This window comes from Paralichthys olivaceus, chromosome 1, assembly GCF_024713975.1.
Source record: "Paralichthys olivaceus isolate ysfri-2021 chromosome 1, ASM2471397v2, whole genome shotgun sequence".
Taxonomy (NCBI): Eukaryota; Metazoa; Chordata; class Actinopteri; order Pleuronectiformes; family Paralichthyidae; genus Paralichthys; species Paralichthys olivaceus.
In genome coordinates this window covers 6,395,550-6,413,902 of record NC_091093.1, presented here as the reverse complement: position 1 = coordinate 6,413,902, position 18,353 = coordinate 6,395,550, and the positions used below count along the sequence as shown (strand labels likewise).

Below are 18,353 nucleotides of genomic sequence, written 5' to 3'. Positions count from 1 at the left end.
ATAAACGAGTGTGTGTGTGTGTTCAGAGGATTCTTAGAGGTATCAGTTTGTATCCTGGAGCAATGTTTTATGAACCAATTAAAAAAATATTACACATGCAGGAGCCCACTGGTCATACGTTTTATAACACCCATGTTTCCAGTTTTAGTTGAAAGCTCAAGTCCAGTATTTATATCAAATTTTTCCAGATATATATGTGCGATTTGAATATGCAAAACATTCCATATAATAAACTTTGTGACGTTGTCGATGACAACAACAGTGCTTTGTTTGCAGTGAGTGGTGCTTCACTGAACTTTGAGGAAACAGGTGAACAGCTCTTTTTGCAGCAGTGGTGCAGCCCCAGGGTTTTGTGGACTGAGTCCAGCAGCCAATCTTTACTTACTGTGCTTCAATCACTACAGGTCACTTTTACAGTTTGAGAAAGAAAAATGCAACCAGCACCACCACAGGTCAAAAAAAAAAGACCATTACAAATATGAAGGTTTAGAACAGGCATACTCGTAACCTTAAATGGTACAAACATAATGCAAAGCAACTCACTGTAGAGCACATTTCAACAAAAAGACAATTCACTTAAAATAAGTAAAAGGCATCATGATAAATTGTAAAAGGAACTTATAACAAAGCAGGAAAAATATGTTACAAAAAAAGAATAGAAAACAGAACTTTATTTGGGTATGAGAAAATGTGTTAACTTCCATCTCTCTGCTGCAGTAGAAGTAGATTAAGCCTTAAAGGGAATGCAAACAACTCCTACAGGTGCCACAACCCTCTGTTCAAATCCAGTGATGGAACAATGTGTTATTACAGCCTTTGATGCATTATCAATACAGTACTGCAGGAAGTCGTAATGCGTGAGAAAAAGTAACTCAGGAAGATGAACAGGTTGGTCAGGACTTCATCCTACAACATAATGAGGCAAATCTTGTGGGAACAGAGCCAGACAGTGGCTGTAAATGATGGAGGAGAAGCTCAGTCTCCAAACATAAACCCCCTCGAGTTGGTTTGGGATGAACAGGACAGAGGGTGGAAGCAAAGCAAACTGCTAGTGCAACACATTTGTGTGAACTCCTGCAACAGTGGCTGGAATGAGCTTTCCAAACAATGTTTAATTCCCATTGTAGAGAGAATGTCACAAGTGTGTCCGGCTGCTGGGAGAGTAAAATAACAAAAAAATAATTTTGTTCCACAATATGTGTGTGTGTGTGTTCTTTGCCTTAATTTAAAAAAAATATATTTAAATAACATCTGGGAAAAATGGTGTTCCTCAAGTGGATATTGTACATTTTAACAATGACTTACTTTACAGAACAGACATTCAAATTTCCTTTCTTTTTTATCATGTACTGAATCAGAAAGGGCACAGATCTGTCTGCTGCTGCACCAACAACAGAAAACTTCCCTGTTTGCCCTTTTGGCCAGTACTCAATAAGAAAACATTTCTCAGAAGAATTTCAGATGCTCCCTCAGAGAGAATTTCTCCCAAAAACTGCTAAAGATGGAGTGTTATATTGTTCACCTCCGCTCTTGGCTCAGTGACATTCATCTAAATCTGGTATTTCTTGATGGCTAGATGGGCACACACCCTCGTAAATAAAATCACTTATGGCTGTAATATTTGCCCTTGACAGGGAGGAGCTCAGGCCAGTGTGTGTTGGAAGTAGAGTTAGAAGCTGATGTTAAATAATATTAACAAGGCGTATTTGCCAAAAAACATATTTTATTATAATGTTTCACGAGGTCATGTGGAGCATATGGTGCAGTCTGACATTTGTTGAGGGAAGATCTGTTTTCCACCCTCAGCTTCCAATCTATAGGTTTTGTTCCAGGACACACATGGATAAAGTGCTTGATCAGAATCATGGGCTAAAAGCTCAATATACTGTGAAGAAATTTACAGCACAAGACTCTTTTTACTTCATTTTACAGGATTCCTCTGTCATATATTTGGAGAGGAGCCTCAGAACAATACTGAGGCATCCCAGAAGCCTTCAAATGATTCACCATGGAGAGGTTCAGAAACATTTAACTTTATGCAAAACGTTGCTGACGCACAGGAGGGACAATCCAGAGACAAGCAGTCGTGGTTGTTTTGATTCCAGCAGCTTTTTATTTCTGAGCCAACTCAACCAAGTAAAAGCCAAGCAAACGTGAGGAAAGCCAGTTGTTGCAGTCGACTGTGATATTGTGCTATTCACTGATATATTAATAACTAGCTGGACAATGCACAGAAACATAATGCTTGCAAAATGAATTGCTTTATAGTGTGAGAGTACAGTGGGGACAGGCAAACATAACAGTCCAGTTAGAGCTGCTGCTTTGTTGTGTGTGCAGCTGTTTGCCTGCTTAACTCTAAGAAACAGAGTTGCTGCACGCTATTGTTTACATCATAGTTTCTTTATGCTGCTTAAATACTTTGGCCCTGAGAGCTCAACACACTGCAGCTTCAGGAAACACATGCAGTCAAAAAACACACAAGCAAATTCATACCAATACATGCACAATTGCAAAAGCATAGAACACAGTGAAGTGCATACAGGACCTCCGTCAGTGTCTAACAGTCCCTTATGAAACCACATTTAAATTCACTAAATCCAGCTAAGTATGCCTGTGTTTTCATTCAGATCCATGAATTCTATTTTAAGAAATCAACAAAAATGTTTAATAAACACTGTATCTCACATTTTTAAAGTGAAAATCCTAGAACCGCCCCCTGATCTGGCTCTGTGCCAAACCTTATTTGATTCTTCCCTGTCTGATACCACATCCTTTCACCAAGTTACATAGAAATCTGTCCTGTAGTTTTTTATAATATCATTATCTGATAAACAGATGAAAACATAAGCGCAGGTGACAATAAAGTCCAACACAGATATGAGCTGCAAATACACTCATTGAGATCTCAGGGCCACTGAATTCATAGTGGAATTACCATGATCTTTCAGTTATATATATATACTACAATGCATGACATGATTATTGTGTAAGATTAAAGTTGCCCCCCCTGTCCTTACAAATGCACGTCCAAATGTTTGTTTGTAGGTGAAACATGTCAATTGGTAAAAAGTACAACATTCTACAAGCGTTAGTTGAGGTTGACCAGTGTTCATGGCTCATCACCTAGTTTTGAAATGAGTTGGAAATCGTGGTGGTGGAATGTGGGGCTAGATTGCTGAACAATAACTAGATTTATTTCACAATAATTCAAACTCAGAGGGAAAAACCTGGTAGACACTGGATCGATGCATGTTGGGGAACTTTCATAGCTACCTCTCTGTGGGTGCTTTTTGTGTTAAGTGTGAGCGTGTGGGTGCACAGGCATGCGTGTACACAGGCATGCATGTGCGAGCATGTGTGTACGCCGCAAGTAATAAAGGCACAGCGGCTGTGTTGCAGGGATCCTGGGTGTGTGACCGCCACTCTGAGACCACAGGGGAGGAGAGGACGGCTGTTCAGAGCTTGAAATATTGAGCTCTGGTACAGGCGTGTAAGTAGCTCGCCTCAGCTCCTATAGTCATGACCCCCCTCTCAGCCCAAGGAAATTACAATGGATGAGAATCAGGAGCTCAGGGCCACAAAAAGCCTCCTACAAAAACAACACAATAAAGAGTAATTTCCAATTCCACCTCCACCTGCATGAATTGAAAACATGAATGTATTCTCTTTGCACTGTCTACTTATTAAGCAAAACAGTGAAGAGGAGGCAACGCTGGTAATAAGAATGTGCAGAGTTTGTGCCGTGCTTGAGTGAACAATGCTAGGATAAATAACAGAGGAAGAAGAGGAAGACGAGGAAGACGAGGAAGACGAGGAAGACAAGGAAGACGAGGAAGACGAGGCTATGCTGCACCTGGAGCAGCTGAGCTGGAGCCAGTGCTACAGGAGCGGCATTGTGTTGCAGTGTAAGAGTAGAGGGAACCACTGCTCTGCTACCTGGCTTCACTCACCTGCTTTGATCACCAACTGGAGTGTCATTCATCACCTACAGCCCTGCTGAAGGCTGAAAATGGTGTATGCATGCAAAAGGGTGTGGGTGTGTGTATGTGTGTATGTGTATGTGTGTGTGTGTGTGTGTGTGTGTGTGTGTGTGTGTGTGTGTGTGTGTGCGTGAGTGTGTGCGAGTGCGTCTCTGAATATCAGCACTGTCTCTCTATTTCGTTTCAACTTAACTTTTTTCTGAAGTCCACACAGACAGTGAGTGGAGATAGAAAACCCACAGAAAAAGTGTGAGGCAGACACAGACAGACGCAGGGAGATTTAATTTGAGCTGGTTTTCATTTGGTAAAAATGGAAAATCTAATTTTGCCACCAAATCAATACTCTAAACCCTTTACCGATTATACTATGACACTGACAAACATGAATCCCCTCCTACTTATTTGATTTCTCAGAAGATGTTAGGGTCGAGAATACGTTAAGGAATTATGAATTCCTTTGAGTTGTCTGGAGAGCTGTCACACAATGGAGGATGTAAACTGCACAATCGAGGTTGTTTACGCCTGTCCATTTGCATTTCACTGCTGCTAATAACAAATTGCTAAATTCTGCGGCAACACTGCCAGTGACCTCCTGATTTTGCTTCAAGAGCCGGTTTAAACTTCTGTGAGATCCTCATCGCTTTTCGGGTTTGGCCTTTGATATGAGAACTGAAATAAGCCCACGCTGCTGTTGATAGCGTTATGAAATACCCAATGACGTTTTAATCTCTGCAGTAACCACAAACTTAAAGAGAACCAACTGAACCAGTATTGGATAGAGAAAAACATTTAATTCAGGGATAGAGAAAATGTTGAAAGGTCTAGAACATAATAATAATAATAATAATAATAATAAGTGATTGTCAGATTTCACATTTAACTGGAGGGATAATAGATAAGTACTTACAAAATAAATGTTCTTTTCTCATGTCAAGTCAAATATGAAATACAAAAAGTTTTTTTTCAGGTGTTTTAAAAAAATGAATAAAAGGTGTAAATTAAGTGTCACTTTGGTTAAACTGTTTTGTGAGATGACTCACTTATCACTGTCCCTTCTCTGGTCTGTCTACTGACCTCTGTGCAAATGCTCAGTAGTATTCTCAGATTTGATTGGCTCAGACGCATCACATGAATTTAACACCATTTCATAGAATGGCATTGTATTCTATTCTATGAGATTGTGTAAAATTCATGCAATTGATGTATGAGTTTCCACAGGTGCTGGATGCAACCCGCACTGTTGTCCGTCTCTGAGTGACCTCTGCTCCTGAACAGTAAATGTTACAGTAAATGGTCTCTGTTTATAGAGCAGTTTTATAGTCTAGATCACTCAAAGTTCTTTATAGTACAGTTTGGCTATTTACCCAGTCACACACACATTCATATAGTGCATCAATGTGCAACACTTTCTCTATTACACATCATCCACCTCCGTCAGGGTTGAGGTTCAGTATCTTGCCCATGGGCACTGTGGTAAAAGGGGAGACTGGGAGCTACACGTTAACTAAACCTACCTTAGTAAGTTAAGATGTAAGATAAACAAACATAACATTATCATTCCATCAAAGAAGCTAAATCTCTAATAGTAATTTATAGCAACTAAATGTGTTATGTAGGGTGGACAGTACATGATGAGTCTTTGAGCTGCAGGATAGCTCAGCTGCCAGAACACACAGCCCAGAAGCTCTGCTGCCACAGAGGCAGAGGAGAAGCAACGTCTCAGCAGTAAGGTGGGAGTCTTCAGCTTCGCTGGCGGAGCAGGGAGGCAGGATCCTCCATGTCCAGTTTTCTATAATCTGAGAAACTCTCTCTCCAGGCAGCCCCTTTAAAAAATGGATCTTTGATATTTCCTCCTGTGATAAGTGTTTGACTTTTACTCTCAATCTCAGTGAGAAAGACATGGTTTCTCTCCTCGGACTGGTTAGTACTGTAAGCTTTGGAGGGTCCAAACTCCACAAAATGCTCTAAGCAATCTTTCTGCACTTCATAAACACTGGCAAGATGGGTATATGTGTACATTTAAAAATGCATGGCAATGCAGTACACAATACAATACACTAAAGCCAGTGATAACAAAGCTTTACTGTAAGGTTCTTCCACCCACCACGGATGAACCATTGTTTATCTGTTATCCTTAACCCTTTAACGTTCTGCATCAGACATCATAAGTTATACAATTCAACACAATTTTATATTTTATTCTTTCCAAAACTGCACTTAAATAAATGTTTAAAGTATTGTATTAACATTTGTATACCTATCCTGCACTACCTTTCAGAAGGGTTTGACAAATATTGAAAGTAACTCAAGTGCATTTGTTTGACCGATGCAGCTTCTTGTTATTTTAGAGATCATCCATTATCTGCAGTAGGAGACTGAGCAAGGTACAGATGTTTTCCTCTGCAACATTACAGAGAGAAGCACATCATACGATAGATTTCTTACATTCAACATATTGTACTTTAGTGAACTGACAGGTCGTTGCCCTTTGTCGAGTTTCAGATGTCTGAGTTTATTTATACTTCATTTATAGATACTGTTTGAGGCCCGAAGAAGCAAGATTAGAAAAGAATTCAAACATTAAAATACAACTAGAATGTCAGTCTGTAGAGTGCATAGCTCCGCAAAACAGTCCCCCTTAAATTCAACCGAGATGCACCAAACTGTACACACTCACAGATGTCAGCCTATTTTTTCATCAAGATAAAGGTCCACTCCTTTTTTCTGGATCCACTGCAAAATCTTTATTGTTCTTATCTGGACCCTGTCCCAACCCTCTTCCAAGTATTGTGGAAATCCATTCAGTAGTTGTTAGTTAACCCTGCTGACACACCAACATGAAAACCCTCTTGGCTGATTTGTGTAGCCTGACTTTGTCTTTTCTTCGCTTTTCTCTATTAATCTTGTGACATAAACTTCGAGTTGCTACACACACTCCACAGGTGTAAAGGTGTCACACTCCAAACATTAGGTGTTCTGCTGCCATTGACTGTGGTGTGAAAATGTATAAGATGAATAAGATTAATAAGTGGGTGTGTGTAACAGATCAGTAACTAAATCCTTTCAAAGCACAGCCTCAAATGTAAATATTCAATTGTAAACTCACCTCAAAACTATAAAGGAGACGTAGCTATGAAACAAAATTATTCCAGTGGACACTGGAACTGCAGAAAAAATAATGTTTCAAAATGAAAAAGAATAGTGAACCTTATCAGTGGTTCTGTTAACATGGCATGATAAATTACACAGTTTGATAAAAAATGGTTTCAAAATGGCTGTTCGACTTAAAAATATTTGGATATACACTGTTAAGACTGTTTTGTAATGCTCCCTCCCAAAACATACACACTGTACAGTACAAGGGCAGAATTACATATTCTGAAAATGTTATATTTAATATGTACTACATTGTTGAAATGTCAAACACCAACATTTGACAAAATGATAAAATATTGGGTTAGTTGACAATAATAAGAGGGATACTGGCCAGGAACTATAAGCATCATCTACTAATTTCACAAATGTGTGTCTGTCTGTATGTGGAACCGCTATCTTGTAAACTGTTCATCTTATCAGCTTCCCACTTGGTATGCGTATTGTTAATGGCCTAGGGAGGTGCAGTGTCACCTTTGGTGTACTTTAGACATGTGATATGTTCGATATTGATAAAATGTGAATAAACAGGCGACCGGCGCTCTGTAGCAGTCAGTGGGGCGGGACAGTGTGCCTTCAGTCTGCAGACTCACTTCTTCTGTGTCCTCAAATAAACATTAGTGAGCACTATTGTCAAGGAATGATTCTTATGGAGGCTGAGGCACAGGCCAAGCAAACAGCCCATTCCAAACAGGCAGGTTTAGAACAGCCACTGAACTAGTGCATTGATAATGACACTATAAAATGAGCTTGTATAAGACATGTATAAGTGTTATATATATATATATATATATATATTTGTTGTTTGTGGACGTATGTGTACTTTTTATTTTATTGCTGTAGAATGTGTGCTAATATTTCATAATACAGCCTGTAATTGAATTAAAAAGTATTTCAAATACACATTTATGTTTATGTACAATCAACATATTTCTCATGCATTATCATGAAGCTAACATTTTTTTCACATCTGAGACCTTTGATGGATTTGAGAAAAAAGTTATAATAACCAAAGCCCCAACCAATTTTCCATGTTTCATCCAAATTAAATTAAGTTATCGCTGGTACACACACCACTAAGAACTAGAGAACAATCCATACAATCTAAAACAGGATGTGAACACATGAGAATTTTAAAAGTTAGTAACTATCATTATATAATTATGGTGTTAGCATATTTATAATGATTTAGTTCCATATCTGATCATCTGTTGTGCAGTCGTTTGACACTTCCTCTGTGACTGCAGCAGCTGAACAAAAAACTGTCCCCAGTAATTCAATCAACAAGGGAGCTTTTTGTTTTATTTTTGCACAATATCCTGAATCCTGAGGGTCTCTCCAGTAACTTTGAAATCAAGGCAGGTTCCAAGCCAATAGATTTTGAAATAATTACTGAGAGAATATGCAAACACATACAATATCCCTTTACAGCAACAAGAGAAGATAAGAAACTCTCTCACAACAGTATTAGAGCAGCAGTTGAGATGAAGAGAGCTGGGGGGAGGGTGCCATACCCTCAGGTACATTGTTGCTTTGTTGCTTATTAAACTTGCATTGTTTGAAGTGTTAAGCGGCTGAGCTTGTTGACATAGAGGTGCCCGCGCAATGCACATGAGGCAAACAACTTCTACTGCCAACCAGGAGCTGAAAGCCTATATTGGCACAGTAATGAGCCTGGAGAAAATGTAAAGCAGGGGAAGATGAAACAGACTGTGTGATCCATCAGCTGTTCAGGCTCGTGGATTTCTAACAGCTTCTCTGAGCTGCAGTGAAAAAACGATTGACGAGTGATGCAGGCTGGACGGGGGCACAACGGTGGTGGAGAAAAGAGAGAGGGCGTAGCAGGTGGGGGGGGGTCTGGGATTTTCACAAAGGCACACGTCTGAAATATTCAATTTAGCACTGATCAACTGTTGCCTTTTTCAAACTCAGATTGAATTATCCTATATAGCAACGCCATTATGTTAGGGATTATTACATGCTCTCCAGGAGATTTGGTTTATTCATCCTGCCTATTGTTGACGATGACTGGAGCACTCCCCAGAGAGCAGCCCAGAGAATTGATTTCTGACAATCCATGATTCACCTTCTCGAGTCCCCCACTCTTCTCTGACACTCCTGCATATCAACTTAAAGGCAGAGCCTGACAGCTCCTCACATCACACTCCATATAAACAGCCATTATTTCTTCAGAAAGCTTTTTGTCTTGTACGGGGGCTTCAAAGCTTGCGTGTCCCTGTTAAGACGAGTCGCGGTTTAGGAGACACACAGTGAGACTCTGAAGATGTGGAGACGAACATGATGTGGAGACGAACATGATGTGGAAGAACGGATAAGTGGTTGGTAACTTCCTCTTAACCAGATTTGTCAGGGGTTTCACTGTTCAGCATGTGCAGTGACAGTGTGATGTGTTTAAGCAGGGGGACGACCTCATAGACCTGTCAAGGTCAGTTAGTAATAACCGTGATTATATTCTTTAAAATGATGTATTAAAAAGGATAGAACAAAAAAATGGTTCAACTAAAAAAAGAAGTTAAAACTCACACAGACATAAAAGCTTCTTATTTTCCTTAAGTTTTAGGAAGTGATTTAAAAGCAGTAGCAGAGTCAATCGAATCTCAGCAGATTCAGTCATTGCAATGTTTGACAGCCCGGACATAAGCACACTAGCCTTTAGTGATAAATCAAGCTCTGGGAATAAGCAGTGGTTAAGTAAGTGTCAGACAGATGATGTAAAGAAAGTGATGCACAGTAGCTTTCATTTTACTGTCATAAACCATCAAAGACAAGACCATAGCAGCTCTGTGTGTCTGTACAAAGTTACTTCTGCTTTGAGTTTATATGAATGTTAGCATGTGAACATACTCAGAAAAACAATGCAAACATGCTGATGTTTAGCAGGTGTACTGTCTAATGTGTTCACCCTCCTTTGTGTGATAACATGCTGAAACTAGTATATAAGCACTGTTGATCCAGGTATTATCAGATAATCTGTACTTCATTTGCTGATTAGAAAAAAAATCCATAAATCTGTAATTTGTTTCCAACTCAAAATTCTGTCAGAATCAAAACTTTAGATTTTAATTCAAGTCCTGTTTTCCCCTCACTTTTATAGTTCTTTCTTTTGGGGTGAAGAATTAAAAGGTCCTGTGATCCTGTGCATAACCTTATGTTTTTGTAGATTCTATCCTCTTGGCTTTAATTTAGACTGTTTTAAACTCCATTTCTGCTTCGATTATGTGACCCTATTTTTTGATTTTGGTTTAAAATAAAATACAAAACGTTTCTGAAATGGAGAATAGAATAGAGTAGATTTATGCATTATTTGAATTACAGATTATCCGATGATACCAAATGGCTAAAATCCACCTTCCAGAGTTATAAACAGCCCCACGGTTCAATCTGTGCAAAAACGTTGGTGAAGCTTAGATATCACATTACTAGTAGACCATGCCAGCTGTTTACCCATTGTTAAGCTAAGATAAAAATCAACCTGGCTATAGCTTTATATTGACAAGACAAACCATGTATCTCAGAAAGACAATGATAAAGCCTATTCATCTAAATCTCCAACTAACAATCACTACACATGTAAGCACTTGAGCATCTAGCAATATCCATCAATGAAGGATTTATCAACATATCCACGATCCTAATCAAAACTGGGTTTTTGTCACTGTAAATATGTGTGATAAACAGGCTTTGCCTCCAAGTAGATGCACTTAATCAATCATGAATTGAATTTGCGATGGTACAGATTCTTATTTAACGGTGCGGGGGCGATGCGACTGTGTCACAAGACATTCTGATAGATAAATGGCATAAGAAAGGGCCCCCCCTCCAGTCAACGCCTCTATGTTTCTGACATGGCCATTCCACGTCACACTGCTTGAAAAATGAGCTCCGTAGAGGCATGCAGTCCTGCTATGAGATTGCACTTCATAAAGGGGAACAGCACACAGGGGTGAAATTCCACTGTAGGGTTATGGATTTTCCACTACATCACTGATAGATTGCACTAATATAACCTCAATAAAGAGTTTGAGAACAACTTTATGGATGTTTTCCCTCTTTTGCCATCTCATTTTTCTCCGCTTTGATGTGTGCTCCACTTGATTTGTCTGTTTTTTTCTTCTTACTTTGTCTGGCTGTCACTCACGGGGTGCAGAGTTACACACTCTCAACACATTAGTCATGGGATGTGAACCATGGAGTGTTTCATCCCAAGTCTCACAACTAGAACCTCAAGCAGCTCATTTTGTTTGTTTGCTTGCTTCAAGCAGCAGCTCGATGTTTTGGAGACGGTGAAGTGTACTTTGCACATAAATTCCTAAACAGCACCGCTTGGCACAAAAGAGAAGACGGTTACGGCTTTCGCATTGCATCATCATTCTGAGCCATGTCTACAACTCGGCTCAGCTACGCTTCTCTATAATTACTTCAATGATAGAGAGCACATGGTGATTTGTTGAAAATGGGATCGGATTGATCGTATAGATGCATTTCCTCCCATGACCTCAAGTATGTACGTATTTCAATGTCTTCTTTCAATTATCCAGTCTGCTAGGAGAGAACAAAAAGTAAGGCAAGTAGTACTGAGTTTACATTGTATGTGTCTGAGCCACACAGAAGAGCCAGCTTTCGAAAAAATACAATATTGTGTAAACATACTATAAGTGGTGGAAGGACACTTTATATTTCCCAAGTACACGAGTAGTTCAGTTGTGTGATACTTTACACTCTTTTAAATGGGAAGAATTGTAGTAACTACCACATTACATTTATTTGTTTGTTTATAATGAAGTAAAATAAAAAATATATGGTAAATGGATTATATTTATATAGTGCTTTACTAGTCTTATAGACCATTCAACGCACTTTACAGTACAACTTGCATTCACCCATTCATACAGTGCCTTTTTCTATAACACACGATTCAGTCGATAGAGCCATCAGGGCAATTTCGGGTTCAGTATCTTGCCTAAAGACACTTGTGAAAACAGACTGGAGGTGCCAGGAATCAAACCATCGATCTTCTATTTAGTTGACGACCACAACTGTCCCTGTTTAATGAGCACATCAAGTGAAATAAATAAATATGATTATTGAACAGCCCAGGTCAGATGTCATCCCATGCAGTGCGCTCAGGGTGTGCAATGATCAACTGGCAGCAAAATCATCAACATCTTCAACCTCTCCCTGAGTCAGTCTGTGGTCCCCACCCCCTTCAAGGCATCCATCATTGTTCAAGTACCAAAGAAACCAGCGGCCTCCTGCTTAAATGACTTCCGCCCTGTCGCACTGACATCAGTCATCATGAAGTGCTTCGAGCGACTAGTCAAAACTCACATCTGCTCCTCCCTTCCTGACCCCTTGGACCCTCTTCAGTTTGCCTACAGACCGAACAGGCCCACAGGCGATGCCATCAACTTGGCAACCCACACAGAACTCACCCACCTGGACAAAGGGAATACATATGAGAAAATACTCTTCGTTGATTACAGCTCAGCGTTCAACACCATCATTCCCTCAAAATTAATCTCAAAGCTCATTGATCTTGGCTTAGAGAACTGGAAACTTGAAACTAAAACTTTAACTTAATTAATGAGGTTTTCCTGTTCCCTCTTTGGAAGGCCATGAAAATCTGACACACATTTTGTTGTGGCACAGTAACAATGATACTGTCATAATTATCATCATAACACTTTTATGTATATTATACAGATATTACTCTACTTTTGTTGCATTGTTTTCTGTGGTACATGCAGTATACACCCTTACATCCCACTGGTCTATTGTTCACTACGTACATCTGTTTATCTTCATACATCACTATGCATGTGTGCATTTGTGCAGTTGAGCCACACTATCTGGTTAGCTGCTGCACTATATTTCATTGCAGTGTGTGTGTGTGTGTGTGTGTGTGTGTGTGTGTGTGTGTGTGTGTGTGTCATGGCAATAAAGTTGAAATCTAATCTAAGGAAATATAGTGTCATAGTGTTTTACCACAACAGAGAGACTGAGGCTGGAGGTTGTGATGGATAGTGGCTCATGTGTCCTACATCTCCGTAACTCCATAATAGATTTTGTTTAGCGATAACAGAGCTGAGCTGTAGATGGCAGATGAGCAGTGAGTATCGGTGATGCAAATATCTAAAACACAATCTCAGCGGGCAATAACTGTGCTCAAGACATCCTACAAATAAAACGTGTCTACTTATTTAGTCAATGAATTTAAAAAGTCACTGACTGACTTGCTTTCTTTCAGGTGAAGCAGGACTTCCAGTGGTCTATGGTGATAGTTTTGAGAGGTGGTAACAGAAAAGATCTGCAGTATTTATACAAAACAGCCAAAACTCAAGATTTCTGCCAGCAAAAACTAAGGAGAATTGAATCGTGTCTCAGAATCTCTAAAAATAAACCACAATCTATGGTCTGCACATCTGAGGCCCTGCTTGTTCAGTCACCATGTGTTACCTGCTGAGCCCATCTCTGAGTTCCCCGGCGGCTCTCTCCTACCACTCTTCCAGTTCGAGGCACTGCTGTGCCCTTTCTCAACCGGGTCAGCGGGACCTTGCCCCCCATATCACCCTGTTACTGCACCACACAACCCCCCCATCAGTCTCCCAGTTTTCTCTCTATCACTGTCCCTCTCTGCCACCTGAGGGAACGATTCAATCACCTATGACCCAATCTATCTTTTAATGATGTTCGGACAGTCCAAGGCCCACCTGCGCCCCATAAAAGGCTTTTCTCACAGTTTGCATTCTCCTTGGCACTTCTACATGAAAACTGATCCTGCAAGGGTATGTGTGTGTTTATGTGTGTGTGTGTGTGGTGGACCAGCTGCATGTGTATGTGAACATCCCCTGCAGCTTTTTCCCATATTCCTTTTCTTCTGAGACCTTGACCAGTTTTTGGTTTGTTTATGAGTGCATGTTGGGAGAGTCCGGAGGAGGCGAGTGATGTGCCAGGAAAAACATATGGCACCGGTGGGATGCAGACACCTGCCGTTGGACCAGTGAGAGCGCTTTCAGAATCATTAGGAATTAAAGGAACTTAATGACTTCACAAACAATGCAAATTCATTTCCTGGGTGGTTTCCTTTTACCCCCACATGGGTACCTTATCCCTTTTGCAATACCAGCTGGTGTGTCTTCGCAAAAACTGTGTGAGTGTGTGTTGTGTCATACTGAAGCATTTCAGTTAATATAACAGCCATCAAACATTTTAGAAATTAGTTTAAATGGATACTGAAAAAAATTAGCAGGTAAGGTTAAAGCTATTCAGATATATTTTATTTGACTGTAATAATTAACACTTTTCATTATTTTACTTCATGACATCACTGCTATACAAATGAGGGTGTGTGCCTACACACTAGAGAGGGGTGTCCTTTCTGTTTTATTTCTCCTTCTTTTTCTACCCTTTTCTTATAACACCACCACTGTTATCATCAAACTCTCTCCGTAAACATTCAACACTTACTCCTCCTCTTTGCCAAAGACACTGAAATCTGTGAGAAAACAAGTCGACCCACTTTATCCCGCTCATCACTGTAATATGCTGATCAACATGGAAAAAAAAGATTTACATATGCAGGCCAATATCTTCTCAAACTCACGTGTGCAGAACACAGGTGTAATTGCTTGTCTCTATGTAGCTATGACGTACTGTAGCTTTGAGGTGTTCAGGTGAAGGAACCTGCATCATCCTGCATCCCAAGCATCCATCTACTGACACGCCAGTCAGGATTAAGTCCAGCAAAAGACTGGACTCCTTTGGCTTTATCCTCTGGTGTAAGTACTTTCGCTGCATACAAATCCATCTTTGTGGACATATATTAGCAGGTCTTTTAATATATTGCCATTCAACCGGCTGCTGTTTGTGAAAAATACTGGAATAGAGGAAGATATTAAAAAAGAAAATGAGACAGCATGACTTATCATCTAATCATAAAAAGAGATTGGCTTTGTACATTTGCATGTAGAACTTCATGTTTTCACAATGATTAGATAATCATAGACAGTTTGTGATACTTTTGTGTTCTGCATGGAAGGAGTTTTTGTCAGCACATGTTGCCATAGAAATATCCTTGGGGAGGATGATGTGGCTTCTTGTTTACAGGAGGAATCACCATATACAATATTAAATTATTAATAGCCAACTCAAAATCTCATCTCTAGTTTTACATGTTATTTTAGTACAGGTAGTTTTGGTAATTTACTAATGTTAATTGAAATGCCGTGAGACAGTAAGTCATTGAGGGATCAGCATGTGTTGTGCTACATTATACAGATTTGTCTGGGCACCTGTTGCATTTGTGAAAGTTGGTGCTTTAAAATGTAATGCCTGGTGACATCATGTGTATCAGAAGAAGTACACCATCTCAAGGGCTGAGGAGAACTGGAAATTTGAAACACGAAAAGTGTGGGAAAATAAAAGAGTCAACAGTAAGTTAGCAATTCTTTGCTGCTCCCTGAAAATGAAATTCTTCCCTCATAATGGTATCACTCCCAAATGTTATATGACTAGTTACTAAATATGGACTTTCTCTGCATCCCTGGACGCTGCCTTCACTGTGTTAACTAACAACTACATTAATTAGCTGGTAAGATAAGATTTGACTTGGCAGCAGAGCTACAGTGTTGTGTTGCGCAAATACATTTTGCTCTACTGCATGCCAGAAGACATGCATGTATGTAGAACAAGGGTAATTTTCAAGTAAACACATTCCAAGTATGAGGTTACAACATAAATGGTACACACATTTCCAGTCTACCCTTGGCTGACAACACGAAACTGAATGGGCTTTGTAGGCAAAATAATTTCATTGGATAAATTAATAAGGCATCTGACCCAAATATTGACCTTTTAAAGCTGTAGCTTTAATGGATGTGTAACAGGTGGCCGACACTGCCAAACACTTCAGCAACAACCATGCCTTTGTTTTTAAGATCTGCTGGCAGTGTGGTCCAATAGGGATGGAATAGCATTTGCACTGAACCTCCTCCAGGGAGAGAACATCTTCCTTGGGTACTTGACTCCAACCATTGTGCACTGCCCACTACTACACATGGTCTGATTACATGCCGTCCCTTCATGCAGAACATCATGCAGTCACTGAGAACGAGACTGGAAGGCTTGCTTGAGAAGAAGGACCACGTGCACAATGCTGCTGCCAACATTCAAGCTCAACTGGGAAGAAGATGAGAAGAAATGGCTGCAGTACAGGTTGATGTTGAAACGAGAATTTCAAATGCTAACTTTGAAGACTCAGACGCACAAAGCTCTGATCGATCCCAGTCCAGGGGTGTCACTGACAAAGACATGGCTGCATCTTTCTTCAAGTTAAACCGAAACCCGCAGTGGGTACTTATTTGGATGCACCAACCACAGAGGGGTTTGGTGAGTACATGCTGCTGCCCAGGCTCAAAAAGCTTTTCATACAGTACAACACCGCACTCTCCTCAAGTGCCCCAGTGGTGAGGCTGTTCAGCATTGGTAGTCAAATACTTAGTCCCAGGAGAGACCAGCTTGGTGATGCCAACTTTGAGAAGCAACTGCATTTGAATGCTTACAAACTTCTTTTGTTGGTGGTTTGGACTTTTTGTGGTGCTATGAAAGTGGTACAAAATGTAGCTGCATTCAGAAAAGCAGAGAAGGATGTTAAAATGTTTGCTGAATATTGCACTGTGAAACCTCTGACTGTACCTCTAACTCCTCTCTATACAGTCTAAATGCTTTGTGTTCCTGAGGTTTCAGGGCTTTACTTTTTCTCTTGACACACAAACCAGGAAGGCAGACAGTCAAACTTAAGGAGATGGCTTACTCATTGTTAAGCAAATGTTTACATTTAGTTATTCTCTTTTCAGATGAGGACCATGTGGCTGAATATTGCACTAAGCTTTGAGTTTTGGCTGTTTGAGTCTGAGGCCATAACCAAAGGGGAAATTAGCTTATATAAGGAAAATATTTATGTTTAGGACAGCTAAATGCTGTGTTGTTATAGCTGTCCTTTTTCTCTGGACAAACAACAAATCAGTAAGATGAACAAAATCTGACTGAAAGATAACGACTAACTCGTTGTTTACTGTTTACTTTTAGTTATGTTCTTCTTTTTAGAGGTGTGTTTTTTTTTAATCTTTGATCTACAGTTGCATAGACTGATGCAGACACAAAAGTACAATAGTGCAAGAAAATCCCTGACCCAAGTCTGCTTGTAGATTGGTGCTGTTTCTCTTGTTGCCTGTTGTTTTTCTCCTGTGTGAGCATCATGTTTATGCATATCTTGCATACAGGTGCAGCAGATTTGATGTGTCCGTTGACTTTACACCTAATAGACATGGGTGAAGCTTGGGAACACAACAGCCATTGTACCAGTAAGGCTTTGCCGGTGGCATCTCTCCCCCTTGTTACATGCGTGCTTGACAATGCAAAGCATGGGATAGTTAGTTAGATTTTTTGCAGCATGGCAGGTTGTTGAGAAACAGAAGGGGAGTCTGTATTTTGATTAAACATCCATAACTGATTAAATAAAGGTCAGCCACTCAGGTTTTGTTTATTGAAACAAGTTGTTTCCCTAACCACCGACCAGGAGTCTGCCCTTGTGTTATTACACCAAATAACATGTGAGGGATTTACACTGAAATTGAGCAAACAATAAAATAAGAAAGGCAGACACATGGTTAATCACTTTAGGAATTATGCTTACTTGTTTTCTTCCAGAGTTAGAGGAGAGGACCAGTACCACACTTGTTTGTAAGATATAAATATATGATAAATGTAATGCTTTAGAAATCAACCAGTTGGCAAAAGACTGGAAGGATGGAGTAACACCTCTGGCTCACACTGTGCAAGAGGCTTTTGCCTGTGACACACCATATGGCTAGATGGAAGGAGATAAGAGCTGCTCTCAGAAGTTGCTTTCACAAAGACATGCATGATATGCATTATCTGAATAAGAATTTACCTCTATCATGATATGAAATGTTGGTCATATTGCACAGCCCTAGTTATATCTCTTCACCAGGTGCATGGACACTCAGCTAAATGGTAAAGACTCCAGGTGGTCACCGCACCCACCCACACACAAACCCCTTTTAAAGCCAAACCTTGTGTTTTGCACAAAGTTATCACATGTACGTATGCTGACCTGCTTTTCTTTACATCTGTCTTTGCACATGTCCACGCTTACAGTTTCCATTCTTCATTTGAAGC

At 39.9% G+C, this 18,353-nt stretch overlaps 1 long non-coding RNA gene across 3 annotated transcripts in view; it reads right to left on the bottom strand.

Annotated features, from left to right (window-relative positions):
- The window catches only part of LOC138412412 (uncharacterized), an 87,755-nt gene that overhangs the window by 57,877 nt on the left and 11,525 nt on the right, over positions 1–18,353 (bottom strand). Inside the window, exon 3 of one of the 3 annotated variants that reach the window (XR_011244808.1) lies at positions 16,128–16,331. The exons of the other annotated variants lie outside the window; for them this stretch is intronic. This is a non-coding gene — a long non-coding RNA (uncharacterized lncRNA). Of the gene's footprint in view, positions 1–16,127; positions 16,332–18,353 lie in introns of those variants that run through there. 3 annotated transcript variants of the gene reach the window in all.